Here is a 21,880-nt window from a genome sequence, read left to right as displayed (position 1 = left end):
TTGAACATCTTTTCATTTGCTTATTTCCCATCTGTTTGTCTTCTTTGGGGAAGTATCAGTTTAGATCTTTACCCCAGTTTTTAATTAGATTGTTTTCAGTAAGTTGAATTTTAAGAGTGCTTTGTATGTTTTTGTACCAATTCTTTATCAGATAGGTGTTTTGCAAACATTTTCTCCCAATCTCTGGCTTGTCTTCATTCTTTTAACAGTATCTTTCTCAGAATAGAAGGTTTTCAGTTTAATGAAATCCAACTTCTCGGTTTTTTTCTTTCACGGACCATGTTTTTGAAGTTGTATTTTAAGAGTCATTGCCAAACCCAATGTTACCTGAATTTTCTTCTACAATATCTTCTAGGTTTGTATAGTTTTGCATTTTACATTTAGGTCTGTGATTCATTTTGAGTTACTTTTTGTGAAGCGTGTAAGATGTTATGTCTAGATTCATTTTTTTGCATGTGGATATACATTTGTTCCAACACCATTTGTTAGAAAGACTATCCTTTCTCCATTGAATTGTGTTTGCCCCTTTGTCAAAGATCAATTGACTGTATTTGTATGGGTCTATTTCTGGGCTCTCTAGTCTGTTCTGTTGGTCTACTTGTCTTTTCTTTGACCAGTACCACACTGTCTTGATTACTATAGCTTAATAGTAAGTCTTGAAGTCAGGTAGTATATTTTGAAGTCAGGTACTAAGTCTTTAAGTCAGGTAGCTTACTAGAGCTGCCATAGCAAATACCATAGACTTGGTGGCTTAAACAATGGAAATTTTATTTTCTCATGGTTCTGGAGACCAGAAATGCAAGATCAAGGTGTCAGCAGGGCTGATTTCTTCCAAGGCCTCTTTCTTTAGCTTGTGGCTTGCCCTCTTCTCTCTGTGTCTTCGCATGGTCTTCCCTTTGTATGTGTGCATGTCTGTGTCCAAATTTCCTCTTCTTATAAGGACGCCAATCATATTGGATTAGGGCCCACCCTAAAAACTCATTTTAACTTAATTACCTCTTTAAAGACTTTATCTCCAGTTACATTCTGAGGTACTAAGGGTTAGGACTTTAGCATATAAATTTTGGGGGTTAGGGCTTCAAATATAAATTTTCAACATATAAAATTTGGGGGGAAACACAGTTCAGCCCATAACAAGTAGTATCAGTCCTCTGACTTTGTTCATCTCCTTTAAGACTGCGTTGGCTATTCTAGATCTTTTCCCTTTCCATATAAAGTTTAGAATAAGTTGGTCAATAGCCACAAAATAATTTGCTGAGATTTTTGTTGGAATTGCATTGAATCTTCAGATCAAGTTGGAAGGAACTGAAATCTTAACAACATTGAGTCTTCCTATCCCTAAGACTGTGCCCCCTTGGAGTTTTGTAATCTCAAAACTTGTCCATGCTGAGCTTCTAGCAGTTTGTCATTACAGTTCAGGGTTTATTTCTCTAGGTCTCATTCCTGTGGAAGTACTTATTCCCAGCCTTCTGTTCTAGTAAGTTGTGATTCTCTGTTTCTGCCTATCGTTTCTACAGTTTTTCAGGCAGCAGCCCTATGACCTCAATGCTCTGATGGGTCTGAGAGCTGCTGGTTTTCAGTTTGTTCAGATTTTTTCTTGCTGTGGGCATGAGAGTGACAACTTCCAAGCTTCTTATATTTAAGACCAAAAACCAGACATCTCCAAGGTACTTTTTATCATCGCAGCATCATCATTAACAACATTAAGCATTTATTGGTTCTGATTTTACAGAAGGAACTGAGTTAGGTCTAATATATTATGTCTTAAAACTGGCAAGAATCCTATTTTTGCCAAAATGGTATGTATGAAAATATTTCTATATTTGCATCATAAATCTTTATAATGTGTATACCTAGAGCATTGGTTTTCAAAATGCTATGGCCCTGGTAGTAGGAAGAGGTGCCTCAGGCATTGCTGATTTTGGTTGTGGGTAAGATGGAAGCAAGGGGCAAGGGAAAGACTATGCTAACTATACTCACCCCAGCTTGAACCTGAGCAGGTCTGGTTCATACATTTCATTTGAAGTAAGGGTTGGACAACTAAATAGTCTTGAAATCCACTGCCCTTGGTGTTAGATGAATGCTCTCCTAGTGTTTTCATTCATAGATTGTACAACAGATGAAACTATCTCAGAAAAAGCTTCTTTACAGAGTTTAGTAACAAAATTGTTAAGGAAGAACTAATGTAGACTCAGTTTATTTAATGCAAAGTGTGATAATGTTGGAATAAATGAATCCCTCTTTGTTGGGGATTGTAAAAACTCAATTAAAATATAATTAACTTGGGCTTCCCTGGTGGCGCAGTGGTTGTGAGTCCGCCTGCCGATGCAGGGGACACGGGTTCGTGCCCTGGTCCAGGAAGATCCCACATGCCACGGAACGGCTGGGCCCGTGAGCCATGGCCGCTGGGCCTGCACGTCCGGAGCCTGTGCTCTGCAACGGGAGAGGCCACAACAGTGAGAGGCCCGCGTACCGCAAAAAAAAAAAAGAAATATGCAGCATGGGCAAACCTTTATTAACCTGTGGGTAAGTTTTCTTGATGGAATCTATAGATGTCTGTGCATCCTGGCTCATTAATAATAGAATTAATCAATTTATCAACTTATACTTTTATAAAAATTCAGGCTCACTGACATATTTAGTTTTGGGGTTTGTGGGGTTTTTTTATTTGATTTTGTATCATAGGGTAGTTGGAGACAGGTCTAGAATAAGATTTCAGACTTTTCACCTTCTGGAACATATATCCAAACTGAGCTGAAAGAAGTGTTTTTAATTCATCTAGTAGCCACATATAATTATGCTTGGTTTACACTGTGAGGAGGTAACTGGAAGGGCAGCAGAAACAGGGCGTGATTTGTTAGGTGCACTGCTTTTACATCATTCATATCGCTTAGAATTGTTTATAAGCATGGGTACCATAGTGTAGTAAACTTAGTCTAAATCAGTTCAGAAAAATATTTAGAAGCCTGCTGTGTATAAAGCAAATAAGTAAAACACTATTCTTACACCAGGAAAGTGAATACAGTACAGTAATAGAAGAGATTAGACAAATATGCAAAAATCAAGTCAAAACACTCTAAGTATAATAAGAAGCAAAAAATGCTGTGAGGCTCATAGAGGAGAGAGATTCTGCATCTGTTTGAAAGCAAATGAGGAGATTGAAAGGGAAGGTAACATTTATGATCTAGAAGAACCTGGAGAGAAAATATATCAGTTAGGAAATTTTTCAGGTGCATATAAAAGTAAACTTAACTGATAGGAGCTTTAATAAATAGAGCTCTATATTTCAAACAGAACAAGAAGCCTGGAGGTAAGCAGCTGCTGGTGTTGATTCAGTAGTTCTATAATGTCAAGGTCACATTTCTGTAATTTTCTGACTCTTTTTCTCATGCTTGTTGCCTTGTGATCACAAGAAGGTGGCTACAGCTCCAACTACCAGTCTATAGTCCAGCAGGAAGAAAGGACTGAGAGAAGGAGAAAAAAAAAAAACTTTCCAGATATTCCTCTGCAGACTTCTGTTTACAACTCATTGATCAGAACTTTGAAAATTACTACCCTGGCTGCAGAGAATCTGGAAAGGTGAGAGTTTTCAGCTAATCATATTGCCCCTCTCCAAACAAAATCAGGAAATGTTGAGGTAAAAAGAGTAGCAGGAACACCTCATGTGTTACTTTGAGGTAAAGAGATATAGTGGAAGTTAAAAATAAAAACAGTAGGATTGAACTGTATCCTACAAAGCCTTTGGTGCCAGGCTGAGGCATTTAAAATTAACTTAATAGGCAGTGGGAAGCTATTTAATGTTTCTGAGCAGTGAAGTGACATCATGGGTGCTGACCCATCATTGTATTTTTATTTCCTAAATAAAATGGTTTTAAATAAATTTTATAAAGAGTTTACAATAGATACATTTTAAAATTATACTATTATGATCACACTCAGCTATAATTGAATCCTGTTAACACAATTCAGTAAGGTGGGTCATTTTTCTAATATTGTTTACCATGGCACCAGAATATAGATTCTACATGATCCACTCAATCTAGGTATCTATTTAAAAAAACAGATTTGGGAATTTGGGATTTTTCAAGATTTAAGAGTGATTGAATTCACTGTAATAAAAACAATAAATGATTATACAAAGTCATATGACTAAAATGTTTCCCATTCCTCCTTCGTTAGGAACTAATGCTACCCATCTAGAGCGACCATCTAATTTATTGTCTTTATGGGATTAAAGTGCTAATAATTAGGCCACGACAATAGGAGTAAACCAGGGCTTGCCATTGTGACTAAGCGAGTAGTTCTGTTACAGTCTAAAGTCTTCTGTGGGCTCTCACATTGTCCTTGCCCCAGGTGGTCAGCTCTGCAGGAGTATGTCTGTGTCTCTCTTGAGGGCTGAATAGACTAACCCAGCTTTGCTTGTCAACCCCAGGAATAGCTGTGTACGTTGTAGCTCTCTGCCTCAGCCAGCAGTGCTCACTCTCATTGGTCTCCCTGGTGGCCACATGCTCACTGTGGCTCTTCGGCTCAAGGCTATATTTCCTCTCCATGTTGTGGTCCTGAGAAAGGAGGGCTGAGGGAAACTTTAATTCCCCCTTTGTGGGAAGTATTGTTTACCAGCTTGAACTGGGAGCTGAAAACAAATCCCACATTTATATAGCACTATAATCTTTACTGAGTAACACCAATAGAGCTCTCCCAGGAAACCTCAGCTCAGAACATTCTTATTGAATCACATGATGCCCAGGGTTGTACTGTTTAATTTTGAAAATTTATAGACAAAGCATTAGAGAGGTTATTACACTAAAGTATCTTATTCCTATGTGGAATTTGGTGTTCTTATCCTTGTTTGTATCATATATCTTTTTTTCTCGCCACATATTTTTTAAATTATCTCTTCTCTTTGATTCCCACTAACCTCTATCAGTTCTCTTACAGCCTCTCTGAATATTCCTTTTTTCACTTCCTCTGGGTGTTTTTCCTCCTTTTATCCCCCAAAGATGATAATGGTGGTTTAGAAAATATTAACCCCAACAATAACCATGACTTGACAAGTACTTACAATGTCCTAGGCACTGCACAAATTCCACGTACTAACTCACTGAACTCTTAACAACAGCCTTATATCTAGTTCTATTATTACCCCTGTTTTTCATGTGAGGTGCAGAAAAGTTAAATAACTTAAAAGTCATACAAACTAATAAATAATGGAGTCGGGTTTCTAACCTAGATAGTGTAACTCCAAATGCATGTGTCCTTAACCTCTAACCCATTGTTCCTGGTCTCCAGAAGCTCCTCCTCTTACTGACTCCCTCTTGCCTTGCCGTCTCTGCCGTACTTAATTCCAAGGCCAGTTCTAGCAGTGAATTTTTAAGAAACCCAGTCTTAGTTGTTTTCACCAGTCTAGCATAAGGCTTTGGATAGCCTAGTGTCACCAGCTAAAATCTTGCAGGCTTGGTGGTCTCTGTGACCCAGTAGTCTAGGCTTCAGCATGTTTTATGCAACTGTGCAACAGTTTCAGTAGAGCTATTGACAGATCTAAGAGATTGTAAATGAAGAGCTGAGAGTACCATACTTGATATTTGCCAGGATATGAAAGATGAAAGGGGAGGAAGAATCATAAATTACTCTTAAGACTGTAAGATTAGTGGTTAATCTTAATTAACCACTTAATTAACCATTAATAAGAATCATAAGTGCTTATTTACTTATTTATCTTCCCCACTAGCTGCTAGAATTAGAAGCAGAAATTCTGGCAACTCTACCTTGATCACACCACTTCTACTTCCAGGATACTTTCCTTCCTTGCCCCTGCTGAGATCCTGCATACATATTCAGAGCTGACCTCAGTTCTCACCCACTCCCCAAGCCTGGCCTGACAGCTACATCCTATATTGATCTTTCTCTCTCTTTCTCTCTCTCTCTCTCTCCCTCCCTCTCTCTTTTCTTCCCTCCCTCCGTCCCTCCCTCCCTCCCTCTCCCCATTTACTGTATTCTTTGTTTGTTACTTATAAAGTTAGTACCTTGGTATTCATTGTTCAGTTGTCTCACTTTTGTACATTTTGTACAATACTATTTAGCTCTTAAAATATTTGTAAAAGTTCCTACTATGTGCCAGGCCCTTTGTGAGGATACAAATATTTATGAACACAACCCCTGCCCACAAAGAGCTTATAGTCTAGTAGAGAAAACTGACATATAAACAAATAACTGTAATAGAGATTGACTGGTACAGAAATAGATTCAGTTATGAAATGCTATGCAAAGACTAATAATGGATTAATTCTGGTAGTTGTTAAACCGTGTTCAGGGAAAGCTATAGAAAAAAACATTTAAGTTGAATCTTGAAAGTCATTTGGATTATAAAATGTTTATATCCTCATCACTTTCTATTTTCATTATACTCATTTTGACACTTTTCTTGTCTGTTAAACTATAAGTTCTTCAAGGTCAGGAATTATATATTCAAAGTCTTTGTTTCATCCATAATGCCAAAATATTTCACTGAAATATTTATAATCATATAAATAAATACTTATTTCTATTTCTTTATCTTCCCTCTTCTCCCACCAAAGCCCAAACTGGTCAGCATATTTTTTTTGTAGCTTTATATCCCATTTCATTTAACATAACATTAACCTTGTAGTATATTTTTAGAACAACTTATTTTACCACAAATGTGTAGTTTCTTTCTATGTCATATCTTGTAAGTAAGCATTGAGATTTTTGCTCTGTAACCCTTTATGAGCTTTTATGGTGTCTTGTGTAAGCATGATAAAAATGCAAAGCTCAGAGGTTTTTTTGCTTGCATACAGCTTATGGAAAACTCTCAAGTTTATTATTTTCTCCTAGCATGTCAAAATATCTGAGGTTTCAAATTGATAAAAATACAGTTTAAAAGCCATGTTAAACTACTGTAGTGTAAAGTTACAAACTGGCAAATTGAGTATTATGATTTTACTCCAGGACAGAATAAAAGAGGTTTAAGATCTCCTAAATTTCATGAAACACCAAGGAGGTTTACCTCATAAACATTTAAACCCATCATCATTTTTTGCAAGTTCCAAGGCTGAGGCCAAGGACATTTTAAGATTAAACCTTTAAATGAATTAAACTCACCTTAAAGTTTATTAAAAGTATTTGCCAAACATCTATTTGAGAATCTGCTATATGGGGAGACACTGGTAATTCAAAAATGAATACTGTAAGATATTACTTCTATTTTGAGGAGCTCACAATTTAGTAATTAAAGGGATTTATCCATTCTATATTATGGGGTAAATTCAGTTGCTAGATATAAATTTCAAAACTGATTAGAAGTAGAAAAGACCTCTATTTAAAGACTTTAACTCAGTTCACCATTTCATAAGCACAGTGGCTTACACATAGTAGGTACTAAGTAAATGTTTACTAAATGAATGAACAATAAGAATTGTAGACTTTAAGGTTAGGAATGAGACCTTACTAGGTGAGGTTTTTTTAACCCTTTGACATCAACATGGTTTTTATTATCACAGCGATTGTTAGTAGTAGTTAATGGGTGAGGCTGGGGTTATCAGACATTCAGCAATGCTGTGAGCTGTCCTACCCAATGAAGAATTGACACATCCTGCACAACTTTGAATGTCTGAATAAATCTACTACAGATATAAATTGGTGTGTCACTTTTTCCAGAACTGATATCCGTTCAGTGCCATCCTTATCAAAATTCCAGTAGAATTTTTTGTGAAATTTTTAAGAAAATGCAAAAAGCCAGGAAGCAGCCTTTACACATAGCGAAGCTGGGGTACTTACACTTTCAGATATCAAGACTTGTGGTATTGACACAAGGATAAATCAATAAGCAAATGGGACAGAAAAGAGTCTAGAGGGAATTCCCTGGTGGTCCAGTGGTTAGGACTCCACGCTTTCACTGCCAAGGGCCTGGTTTCAATCCCTGATCAGAACACTAAGATCCCACAAGCTACACGGTACAGCCAAAAAAAAAAAAAGAAAGAAAGAAAAGAGTCTAGAAACAGACCCACACATATGTGATCACCTGATTTATGACAAAACTAACACTGTGGTGCAGATGGAAAAGGACGGGCTTTTCCATAAATAATACTCAGTTAACTGGTATCCACATGGAAAAAAAAGTGAATCTTGACTCCTCCACACCATGAACAGAAATCAATTCCAGTTGTATTGCAATCTAAATGTGAAAGACAAAACATTAAAGTTTTAGAAACAAACACAAAAGACTGTCTTCATGGGTAACATCTAAACTAATAGTGCTATTAGTCTTGATTTTGATCCTACTAAAAAAATTATACATATATATATACACATACACACACACAAGCATAAATTTGCACTTTAGGACATAATACTGAAAAGTTTTTTTTTAAAGTTCTATAAAAAGAAAGGGTCAGGGACTTCCCTGGCGGTCCAGTGGTTGAAGCTTCGCCTTCCAATGCAGGGGTTGCCAGTTCGATCCCTGATCGGGGAGCTGGGATCCCACATGCCTCAGGGCTAAGAAACCAAAACATAAAACAGAGGTAATATTGTAACAAATTCACTAAAGACTTAAAAAAAAAAAGAAAAAGGTCAAAATACAAAGGAAGTTTATTTGCAAAAAGACATCTCAAAATTACTGAATAATTTACTCACCTTGTCCATTTTTTCTACTACATATTCCCAATTATATAGTTAATGCAATATTGCAATTACTTAAAGAACAGTGAAATGAATTGCATATATGTAACAGAAGAGTTGAAATTTAATGGATTTGGATCCAAACTTTAATGAATTAGGAGAGGCACATGAAATGCAGGAAGTTTAATTAATTTCATTAAGAAAGTTTGTTCTTAAAATGTACTCTTTCTTCTCTATACATTTTTAATGATTATAAATGTATACTAATACATTTATACTATGAAAATTACATATTGAAATTGTCTTTTCAAGGGGTTACTACACAACTTCTCTATAGTCTCTTATGATACAATTTCTTTTCTAATCCTTCCTCTAGGCTCCATCACTTATCAAACATAAAAGCCAAGCTCACTTGTAAAAATATATATAGATTTTATATTTCAGTAGTCTATAATTTATCTTGTCATGTTAGCCCTAATTCAAGTCAGATTGTCACCCTCTTTCTCTTATCAATAGCAATAAGTCTAGTCTGTTATTATTTATCCTAACACTAATTTTTATTCTAGATTCTACTTGTACCATATTTCTGATCTTTCATGTTCTTGTGGGGGTTTTTTTGATATGGAAGCGTTTCTAATCTTAATTATCTTAAATGCAAATATATTCAGTGTAATTAGATGCAAATATCCGACTATTTCATTAAGACTTCAGTTTAAACATGGAGAAGGGAAGGAGCCTGCCCCCCACGAGAAAGAGCTAGATCATAATGTTATTTCCAAAAAGAGTGATTTTGGATTCTCACCCATGAGTAATGGGGAGGCTTTTAAGTACTTTATGCAGGAATTACTGATCAGACTTGTGTTTCTAAAATATCACTTTGGCTGCAGTATGAAAAGATAAATTGGAAGGGATGACAAGACTGGAGGCATAGTCCAGTTAGAAAAATGTCATAAGAGACCAGGTCATTATCATCATCAACATTCCTGAACTGAGGAAGGAACCTGGCAGAAATGAGATAAAATCAACTGAATTTAGTCACTGTCACTTGATGAGGAAGAAGGAGGAGTCTAAGGTGGCTCCCAATTTCCTGATTCGAGTGACTTGATGAAATGGGTGTTTTTCACTAAAATAAGGACCATAAGAAAAGGCGCAGTTGGGGACATGTAGAATGGGACATGCTGGTGGGAAAAACCTATGAACATTTGGATGTGTGCATTTGTTCAGGGGTGATATATGGCCCAGAGATATAGATTTGGGAATCATTGTTATAGAGCTGGTAGTTGAAGTCTTTAATTAAGATTAGAAAATATGTTTAGATTCAGAAGAGAAGGCACAAAAGAATCCTGTGGAGTGGTCTCGTGGAAATTGAGGGAGGAAAGAATTTTGAGAAGAGAATAAGAAACAATGCTAAATGCATTGAACAGTGAATAGAAAGCCAACAACTGAGTCATGAATAGAGACGTCCATTTCATTTGGCGGTATGAGGCTCATGGGTGACCATCGACCAAGAATTTTCAGGGATATGGAGTACTTGATTATATGCCATTGGTTAAAGACTGAATGGATTATTCAATTTTTTAAAAAGTGAATGAGAAGTGAAGAAATAGAGACAGCAAGTTTCCATTCTGTTCCAAATTTTTGAATATTAGAGATAGGAGTAAGAATACTAGCCAGGGGGAGATCCAGGATAGAGGGTTTTTCAGTTCTTTTGTTTTTCACACTTGTTCCTTGATTAAAATATTGCTTTTGGTTTCATTTAATTTAATGTTAAACTCAGTATTTTGCTAAAATTAATCATTCTATAATACTTTGGTTATTGGCATAAGTTTGAAAGAATCAGGGTTACCAGCAAACCAAATTAAGGATAAATACTGAATTGTGTGACTTCCGTGAATGCTCAGGATTAAAAAATATTTATGACAGAAATATGTAAAACCATGACTGAATAAAAGGAAGAAGTTGACAGCGTGTTGGATAAATGTGAGATATCTTACAAATGATTTTTAAATGAGGCCATCTGTTAAAGCTTGCTGATGCTCTCAGTCTGGAGCAGGAGGTTATTTATGTTTTCACGCAAATCAGGCTTTAACCAAAATACTTTGACAAAAACAGATGCCTTATAGAAATTCATTATTCCTAAAATAATTACAACCCTCTAAATGTTAACATCCCTTCCTACAAAGAATGATATTATGCTAATACTGTTCATATATATGAATGTGAAATTATTGTATTATTGCTGTAATGCAATTCAGTGGTTTCTCTCTACCCTCACCTCCAACCTCACCCCCAGGAGATACATGCCTGCTTACTAGGACCAATTTCCTACTTATTTAGCCAAAAATAATTGACCTTTGAAAGTCATAACCCAAGTAGTTGCATTTGAACTAAAATCTAAAGACAAACCTAATCTTTCAAGCATTTTCTCCTATTATCGTCTTTTTTTTTTTGACCCTCAGTAAGTCTTGCCAGATACATTAAACTAAAGGAGATTTCATAATAGAATATAGTCATGCTGTCATGCTTCATTAATGTTGAAGAGGAAGAATTAGTGTTATTTTGCCAGAAAACGAACTTCCAGTGTTACTACTACTATTTTACTAATGTGCGTAGTCACTCACTTGTAAAGGGTGAACACCGTGTGCAGAAGTGCCTACAGACACAGGAACTATGAGCATCCCTAACTTCTACATCCATGTTAGATCAGCTTGAGTCCACACATAAAAGAGATCAACTCTGTGAGAGCTGGAGAAAAAAATTGAAGAGACTTATTCTTTGCAGCTTTCATCATTACAGGGAGAGCAGCAAATAAGAATCAGACTAATATTTTTGGTTTCTCTAATTTATGGCTTTTTGTTAACTTTGTCACTGAGTGAGCTGTTGAGCCAGATTCCTATGGCACGTAAGCACCTTGCTCAGGGTTCACTTTAGTACTGTGAGAAGATTTATGCGTAGACTCTCTATTTAGTACACTAATGAAAGTATTATTTATTGGTGTCTTCCTGTCCTCTGGGAATGCTTTTACCTTCAGTAGGCTCTTATTTTCCTTAAAATAGGACTTAACTACTCAGATGATATGTCTCATTTCTCCTTCCTAACTGCTCTTTGAGTTGAAGCATTTCTCAGAATGGAGAATGGAAGAAGGACTGGAGAACTACATGTGTGAACACCCCTGCCTAGCTCCTTGCTCATGACAGGGAATCTGCACCTTACATTCTTTTTTTTAATTTATTTATTCATTTATTTTTGGCTGCGTTGAACCTTCGTTGCTGCACGCGGAGGCTACTGTTCGTTGCGGTGTGCAGGCTTCTCATTGTGCACCTTGCATTCTATGTGCTCTATAAAGTGGTCTGGCATAGTGATGTAGAGAGAGGCTCTGCAGTCCGATGGCCTGAATTTGAGAGTTGGCTCCACCACTTACTGCTTGTGTAAGCTCAGCAAATAATTCCTCTCTTCCCCAGGTTCCTCATCTGTTAACTAGAAATAATAATACACACTACTATATATAAGATAGATAACCAACAAGGACCTACAGTGTAGCACAGGGAACTATACTCAGTATTTTGTAATAACCTATAAGGGAAAAGAATCTGAAAAAAAATAGATATATATGTATGTGTAACTGAATCACTTTGCTGGTATACCTGAAACTCACACAACATTGTAAATCAACTATACTTCAATAAAAATTTTTTAAACTAGGGTTAATAATGGCACCTTACACATAGTGTGGTTATGAGGATTAAATAAGTTAGTATATTTTAAAAGCTTGGCACAAACCCTGATAGGTCGTTGTGCTGGTGGTGGTGGTGGTGGTGGTTTTTCTCATAGACAAAGAAGCATTGCCTTGGTGGTGGAAACCAAGAGAAGTACTTGTTAGCAGGCAGTAATCCTACTCTCTACAGTTTTTCTATACTGGGAGAATATTGGTGGTCCTATGAAATGGCACCAAAATATTGCACTCTCATTAAGGAAGGAAAAGAAAATACCATGTGCTTTCATGAGCATTATCTCATTTAATCCTCAGAACAATTCTTCCAAAATAAATTAGCCAATTTTCACATGGGAGAGACCCGAAGTCTTACACAAGATCAAATGGCTACTGGATAACAAAGTCAAGATTCAGTCAGAGGAGTAGCTGACCCAAAAGCCCATCTGTTTCCATCTCACTCTACTGGCTAAATTGTCAATATTTGGGGCATAGTTGTTTTCCTCCCTTTCTAGATGTGGCAGATTAAAAGAAACCTCTACAACAGTCCAGTCCTACCTCTTCTCTCTTCAGGTGAGAAACTGCAAACATGGTAGACACTCAAATAATATTTGGTCATTGACCAGTCAAATAATTCTTTTTCCTAAAAAGAAAATACACACTTTGCATCTTTAATATTGCAGTGGTTTACTTGTACTAAAATAGGAGCTCCCATGACTTTGTAGAAAAGTAAAAATAGAACTTCATATATGAGACCGAGTTTTCCCAATTTACCCTATATCCTCTTCTACTGAATAGGTTACAAAGTCTGAGTTAATGAGAAAGCCTAATAATTCTAGTAGCTTCCTATCCTCATTCTATTTTTTTGGTTTCTTTGTTTACTTTACTTTTTTAATTTTATTTTATTTTATTTGCATACAGCAGGTTCTTCTTAGTCATCCATTTTATACACATCAGTGTATACATGTCAATCCCAATCTACTAATTCATCACACCACCACCCACACCCCCCACCTCTTTCCCCGCTTCGTGTCCATATATTTTTTTCTCTACTTCTGTGTCTCAATTTCTGCCCTGCAAACTGGTTCATCTGTACCATTTTCCAGGTTCCCTATATATGCATTAATATACAGTATTTGTTTTTCTCTTTCTCACTTACTTCCCTCTGTATGACTCTAGATGAATCCACATCTCTACAAATGACCCAATTTTGTTCCTTTTTATGGCTGAGTAATATTCCATTGTATATATGTACCACATCTTTATCCATTCATCTGTCGATGGGCATTTAGGTTGCTTCCATGACCTGGCTATTATAGATATTTCTGCAGTGAACATTGGGGTGCATGTGTCTTTTTGAATTATGGTTTTCTCTGGGTATATGCCCAGTAGTGGCATTGCTGGGTCATATGGTAATTCTATTTTTAGTTTTTTAAGGAACCTAGATACTGTTCTCCATAGTGGCTGTATCAATTTACATTCCCACCAACAGTACAAGAGGGTTCCCTTTTCTCCACACCCTCTCCAGCATTTCTTCTTTGTAGATTTTCTGATGATGCCCATTCTAACTGGTGTCAGGTGATACCTCATTGTAGTTTTGATTTACATTTCTCTAATAATTAGTGATGTTGAGCAGCTTTTCATGTGCTTCTTGGCCATCTGTATGTCTTCTTTGGAGAAATGTCTGTTTAGATATTCTGCCCATTTTGGGATTGGGTTGTTTGTTTTTTGAATATTGAGCTGCATGAGCTGTTTATATATTTTGGAGATTAATCCTTTGTCTGTCGATTCGTTTGCAAATATTTTCTCCCATTCTGAGGGTTGTCTTTTCGTCTTGTTTATGGTTTCCTTTGCTGTGCAAAAGCTTTTAACTTTCATTAGGTCCCATTTGTTTATTTTTGCTATTATTTCCATTACTCTTAGAGGTGAACCATAAAATATCTTGCTGTGATTTATGTCAGAGAGTGTTCTTCCTATGTTTTCCTCTAAGAGTTTTATAGTGTCCGGCCTTACATTTAGGTCTCTAATCCATTTTGAGTTTATTTTTGTGCATGGTGTTAGGGAGTGTTCTAATTTCATTCTTTTACATGTAGCTGTCCAGTTTTCCCAGCACCACTTATTGACGAAACTATCTTTTCTCCATTGTGTATCCTTGCCTCCTGTGTCATAGATTAGTTGACCATATGTGCATGGGTTTATCTCTGGGCTTTCTATCTTGTTCCATCGAACTATATTTCTGTTTTTGTGCCAGTACCATATCGTCTTGATTATTGTAGCTTTGTAGTATAGTCTGAAGTCATGGAGTCTGATTCCTCCAGCTCCGTTTTTTTTCCCTCAAGATTGTTTTGGCTATTTGGGGTCTTTTGTGTCTCCATACAAATTTTAAGATTTTTTGTTCTAGTTCTGTAAAAAATGCCATTGGTAATTTGATAGGGATTGCATTGAATCTGTAGATTGCTTTGGGTGGTATAGTCATTTTCACAGTACTGAGTCTTCCAATCCAAGAACATGTTATATCTCTCCATCTTTTTGTATCATCTTTAATTTCTTGCATCAGTGTCTTATAGTTTTCTGCATACAGGTCTTTTGTCTCCGTAGGTAGGTTTATTCCTAGGTATTTTATTCTTTTTGTTGCAATGGTAAATGGGAGTGTTTTCTTAATTTCTCTTTCAGATTTTTCATCATTAGTGTATAGCAATGCAAGAGATTTCTGTGCATTAATTTTTTATCCTGCAACTTTACCATATTCATTGATTAGCTCTAGTAGTTTTTTGGTGGCATCTTTAGGATTCTCTATGTATAGTATCATGTCATTTGCAAACAGTGACAGTTTTACTTCTTCTTTTCCAATTTGTATTCCTTTTATTTCTTTTTCTTCTCTGATTGCTGTGGCTAGGACTTCCAAAACTATGATGAATAATAGTGGTGAGAGTGGACATCCGTGTCTTGTTCCTGATATTAGAGGAAATGCTTTCAGTTTTTCACCATTGAGAATGATATTTGCTATGGGTTTGTCATATATAGCCTTTATTATGTTGAGGTAGTTTCCCTCTATGCCCACTTTCTGGAGAGTTTTTATCCTAAATGGGTGTTGAATTTTGTCAAAAGCTTTTCCTGCATCTACTGAGCTGATCATATGGTTTTTATTCTTCAATTTGTTAATATGGTGTATCACATTGTTTGATTTGTGTATATTGAAGAATCCTTGCATCCCTGGGATAAATCCCACTTGATCATGGTGTATGATCCTTTTAATGTGTTGTTGGATTCTGTTTGCTAGTATTTTGCTGAGGATTTTTGCATCTGTATTCATCAGTGATTTTGGTTTGTAATTTTCTTTTTTTGTAGTATCTTTGTCTGGTTGGTATAAGGGTGATGGTGGCCTCATAGAATGAGTTTGGGAGTTTTCCTTCCTCTGCAATTTTTTGGAAGAGTTTGAGAAAGATGGGTGTTAGCTCTTCTCTAAATGTTTGATAGAATTCACCTGTGAAGACATCTGGTCCTGGACTTTTGTTTGTTGGAAGATTTTTAATCACAGTTTCAATTTCATTACTTGTGATTGGTCTGTTCATATTTTCTATTTCTTCCTGGTTCAGTCTTGGAAGGTTATACCTTTCTAAGAATTTGTCCATTTCTTCCAGGTTGTCCATTTTATTGGCATAGAGTTGCTTGTAGTAGTCTCTTATGATGCTTTGTATTTCTGTGGTGTCCGTTGTAACTTCTCCTTATTTCTAATTTTATTGACTTGAGTCCTTTCCCTCTTTTTCTTGATGAGTCTGGTTAATGGTTTATCCATTTTGTTTATCTTCTCAAAGAACCAGCTTTTAGTTTTATTGATCTTTGCTATTTTTTTCTTTGTTTCTATTTCATTTATTTCTGCTCTGATCTTTATCATTTCTTTCCTTCTACTAACTTTGGGGTATTTTTGTTCTTCTTTCTCTAGTTCCTTTAGGTGTAAGGTTAGATTGTTTATTTGAGATTTTTCTTGTTTCTTGAGGGAGGATTGTATTGCTATAAACTTCCCTTTTAGAACTGCTTTTGTGGCATCTCATAAGTTTTAGATGGTCGTGTTTTCGTTGTCATTTGTCTCTAGGTATTTTTTAATTTCCTCTTTGATTTCTTCTGTGATCTCATGGTTATTTAGTAAAGTATTGTTCACCCTCCATGTGTTTGTGTTTTTTACATTTTTTTCTGTGTAATTGATATCTCATAGCGTTGTGGTCAGAAAAGATGCTTGATATGATTTCAATTTTCTTATATTTACTGAGGCTTGATTTGTGACCCAAGATGTGATCTATCCTGGAGAATGTTCCATGCACACTTGAGAAGAAAGTGTAATCTGCTGTTTTTGGATCGAATGTCCTACAGATTTCAATTAAATCTGTCTGGTCTGTTGTGTCTTTTAAAGCTTGTGTTTCCTTATTAATTTTCTGTTTGGATGATCTGTCCATTGGTGCAAGTGAGGTGTTAAAATCCCCCAGTATTATGTTGTTACTGTTGATTTCCTCTTTTATAGCTGTTAGCAGTTGCCTTATGTATTGAGGTGCTTCTATGTTGGATGCATATATATTTATAATTGTTATATCTTCTTCTTGGATTGTTCCCTTGATCATTATGTAGTGTCCTTCCTTGTCTCTTGTAACATTCTTTATTTTAAAGTCTATTTTATCTTATATGAGTATTGCTACTCCAGCTTTCTTTTGATTTCCATTTGCATGAAATATCTTTTTCCATCCCCTCACTTTCAGTCTGTATGTGTCTCTAGGTCTGAAATGGGTTTATTGTAGACAGCATATATATGGGTCTTGTTTTTATATCCATTCAGCAAGCCTGTGTCTTTTGGTTGGAGCATTTAATCCATTCACATTTAAGTTCATTATCAATATGTATGTTCCTATGACCATTTTCTTAATTGTTTTGGGTTTGTTTTTGTACGTCCTTTTCTTCTCTGTGTTTCCCACTTAGAGAAGTTCCTTTAGCATTTGTTGAAGAGCTGGTTTGGTGGTGCTGAATTCTCTTAGCTTTTTCTTGTCTGTAAAGTTTTGGATTTCTCCATCGAATCTGAATGAGATCCTTGCTGGGTAGAGTAATCTTGGTTGTAGGTTCTTCCCTTTCATCACTTTAAGTATATCATGCCACTCCCTTCTGGCTTGTAGAGTTTCTGCTGAGAAATTAGCTCTTAACCTTATGGTAGTTCCCTTGTATGTTATTTGTCATTTTTCCCTTGCTGCTTTCAATAATTTTTCTCTGTCTTTAATTTTTTCCAATTTGATTACTGTGTGTCTCGGCGTGTTTCTCCTTGGGTTTATCCTGTATGGGACCCTCTGCACTTCCTGGACTTGAGTGGCTGTTTCCTTTCACATGTTAGGGAAGTTTTAGACTATAATCTCTTCAAATATTTTCTCGGATCCTTTCTCTCTCTGTTCTCCTTCTGGGACCCCTGTAATGCGAATGTTGTTGTGTTTAATGTTGTCCCAGAGGTCCCTTAGGCTGTCTTCATTTCTTTTCATTCTTTTTTCTTTATTCTGTTCTGCAGCAGTGAATTCCACCATTCTGTCTTCCAGGTCACTTATCCGTTCTTCTGCCTCCGTTAATCTGCTGTTGATTCCTTCTAGTGTATTTTTCATTTCAGTTATTGTATTGTTCATCTCTGTTTGTTTATTCTTTAATTCTTCTAGATCTTTGTTAAACATTTCTTGCATCTTCTCGATCTTTGCCTCCATTTTTTTTCTGAAGTCCTGGATCATCTTCACTATCAGTATTCTGAATTCTTTTTCTGGATGGTTGCCTATTTCCACTTCATTTAGTTGTTTTTCTGGGGTTTTATCTTGTTCCGTCATCTGGTACTTAGCCCTCTGCCTTTTCATCTTGTCTATCTTTCTGTGAATGTGGTTTTTGTCCCACAGCCTTCAGGATTGTGGTTCTTCTTGCTTCTGCTGTCTGCTGTCTGGTGGATGAGGCTAAGAGGCTTGTGGAAGTTTCCTGATGGGAGGGACTGGTGGTGGGTAGAGCTGGCTGTTGCTCTCCTCATTCTATTTTGACCTTTTTTATTTCTTTAAAGAAAATATTGGCCCTGAACATTTTTGCCTTTGACTGAAAACAATAAAACTTTTATCTGGTAGTAAATTTGTTTGAAAATAGGAAAGCCATATGAGTGATAATTATTTTCTACCAAAGATAATAATTTGTGTTTGCATCTGTAAGGCATTTAAATCATAGAGAACTTTACAGAAAGAATCAAATTTCAGAGTAAAGTTTACAGCATCTTTTTCAAACCAACACATAGCTACATGAGAATACTATTGTTATTTTGTACAGCTAAATCATGTCCCTGCATTGAAACCTTTCCATGCTTATCCTGCCAATGCCAATCTTTCTAGAAACTATCCTTCCTTCTAGCTACATTTCTGTCTCTATACAGCTGTACATTTATATGTACTCATCACCTGTGTTAGTTTTGCTTTTGTCTTGGCACAGAGCAGAAGACTTTCACACTGACTAGTTGTGTAACCTAGTTATGTAACCTTAGGAAAGTTACCTGACATCACTGTGCCTTACCTTTTCATCTTTGTTATGTATCAACCATTGTACCAGTTCCTTTATGTATCTAATTTCATTTGTCTTCATGTAAATGTAAAGGAGAGGCCAAAGTGCTTAAGTAATTTTACCAGTTTTACATGGCTGGTATGTAGCAGGGCCAGGATTCAAATACACTTCTATTTCAGATCCTTTTCTGTTATACTTCCTCAACCCACACTGTTTCTAGAGCATTAATTTGGGGAGAGGAGTTTTTCATACTAGTCACCTTCCATCCACACCCCTACTCTGCTCCAGCTAACTGCTCTTACAGTTGAGAAGGTGTAATGTCCCGCTAAGTAGTTGTCAACCTTTTTTCACCCCAGCACACCTGAGGGATATGACACACTTCCACTGTGACTTAACATCGTTCCTCAAAAGACAAGACTCAGGATCTGGGTGATAAGGAGCAAGTATAGTTTGAAGAATCTTCTTTCTTTGAGGTGATCTATATGTGTTCTAAGATATAACAACCCAGAGTATTGGCAAGGCACTATTCTGGACACTTTCCTTGTGTTAACTCATTTAATCTTCACAACAACTTTGAAATTAGGTCTATTATTTTACTGATTAAGGTACTGAGATGCAGAGAAGTTAAGTACCTTGTCTTGTTTATTGCTCAATTTTTTTAAAAAGATGAACCACATACTCACTCCTGGCCTCGTAAACTCCAGTTTGGAATGACACCTGGTTAAGAATTTCGGACCATAAATTACTACTTCTGCCCCTATTGTCACTTCAAGTGTTGGTTTCCCCACAAGCTACTGAACAAGTACTGTGTTGACTTCTAGTTCTTTGCACAAATAGATACTTAAAAGATGTTATCTGGTTGGCTGTCCTGAAAAAGGAAACACTTGAAACAACTAAATCTGTTGGCAAGGATGTGTAGTATGGTAGTTAAGAGTACAGGCTCAAGTCCACTGGACCTGTCCCACCAGTTACTAGTTATATTAATGTAGGCAAGTTATTTCACCTTTTTCCTTGTCTGTAAAATGGGACAATAATAGTATTAGCATCATGAAATGGCTGTGAGGATAAACTGAGAAAATGCTATAAGTACATTGTACGCATGCTTAAATAGTAGTCACATAGTAAATATTAATCATTACTAGTAATAGTTAAGGTCTTCTTTACTGAGCAGGTAGTCTCACGTGCTTTCTTGAGACTTTAATGTAATTCTGCAGGCAGATACTTTGGAAATTATTTTAATTCTTTCGAACACCAGAATACCATTTGGTACCTCCCCAAATTTTCTACATTAAGACGTAAGAAGTCTTGAGGGATAAATTGGGAGATTGGGATTGACATATACACACTACTATATATAAAATATATAACTAATAAGGACCTACTGTATAGCACAGGGTACTCTTCTCAATACTCTGTAATGACCTATATGGGAAAATAATCTAAAAAAGAGTGGAGATATGTATATGTATAACTGATTCAATTTGCTATACAGCAGAAACTAGCACATTGTAAATCAACTATACTCCAATAAAAAAATTTTTTTAAAGAAAAGACTTAAGAAGTCTTAACATTAAAGAGCAGCTGCATTTCAAGTAGCATTTCAAATGGCTCAGCAAAGCAAGTTAGTACAGACAATTTAAATGATACCCAGTCACAAGTACCTTCATTTTCCTTGATTACTTTTTCTGAATACATTTTTTGTTATGTACCTTATGATCTTAAAACATGACAGAAGATGAATTTCTTAATATGTACATTATGTTTTCTGAGCCTGTTAATTCTTTAAGGAAATTAAGGAAAAAAAATAATGAAGCCATGTTATACAGGTACTTAATTTTTTTTAATCTGTGGTAGTACTATGGTAATTAATGCTTATTTTATGCAAACTAGACTATATCTGTTAACGGACACATTACTGTCAAGAAAATATTACTTGTCTTAATTATCAGTAATGAAGCAGGGATAAGCTGCTCACTTAGATATAATATATCTAATGACCTTTTCAGTTAGAGGTTGTGATGAAAGGTATCAGTTTCACAAATTATGCTTCATTCAGCTTCTGGCCTTTGTGTAGATTAATGTTTTGTGGATGAGTTTTAAAGTCAGACGTAAATTGTGTTTGGTGTTTAAAATTGATTTTATATCTTGTTTTTAGTACATCATTTTCTTGTTTATAAAGCTTCAATTTTATCTTCAAGCTTAAAAAAAATAGTCTATAGTAAATTTAGGACTGCTTAACTCTCAATGTTTTTTTTAACCCTACCAAATAAAATGGGACATGTATTTCCACTGTTTTAACCAAAGAACAAGTTTCTCTGTTATTTCTGAATTTAGGGCAGTAAGCACAATTGTATATAATGACGTTTCTGAACTAGGAATATAAATATTTATAATACCATTTTTCCTAATTAGATTTCCTGAGATGACACAAAGCTGTTTATTGTGAGAGAATTTATGATATTTCTTAATCAGCCTCTTACTGAATCACCAATGTCTTATCTCAGGGTATTGAAAAATTATTCAAGAACTCATAGATTTAGCCTTGTATTCAGACCAGTAGGAGAACTGCCTCATGTTTTAAGTAACTAAGTAAGGATTTAAATGTTAGAGGTCAATGCGACAAGGCAGTGAAACAAAAAGTCCATTTTTAATTCAAATCTTTAAGCCGTTTCTTTATATAAAATCTTATCAGAAGCCCAAAAAAGAAATCTGACAGAATTGGAGCTGCTCTGCTTCAATGGAAATGTATTCCTCCAGTAACCTGAAGGAATCCAGGGCTCTCAAGAAGCAGTGTTTTGATGCTATGATCCTGATCGTTGTATTACTAACAGAGCCCAAACACTAGAGCAGGAAAGAAGGGTACAGACAACCATCTTTTTCAACCCCCTCATTTTAATGATGAGGTACCTAAAACCTAAAGTGTAACCAGCCTAAGTTCAGGTGGTCAATAAGTACTATGACCTAAAATGTAAAAAAAATTATAGTACTTTT

General features: G+C 35.9%; 1 protein-coding gene across 1 annotated transcript in view; it reads left to right on the top strand.

Moving 5' to 3' along the window:
* ELP4 (elongator acetyltransferase complex subunit 4) overlaps positions 1-21,880 on the top strand; it is a gene marked incomplete at both ends in the record, with an annotated part of 235,941 nt that overhangs the window by 139,932 nt on the left and 74,129 nt on the right. The window lies entirely within an intron of this gene.

The sequence above is a fragment of the Hyperoodon ampullatus genome (assembly GCF_949752795.1).
Source record: "Hyperoodon ampullatus genome assembly, chromosome: 7".
NCBI lineage: Eukaryota > Metazoa > Chordata > Mammalia > Artiodactyla > Ziphiidae > Hyperoodon > Hyperoodon ampullatus.
Note: the sequence above shows the minus strand (reverse complement) of the source record. Positions and strands in the feature narration are given on the sequence as shown.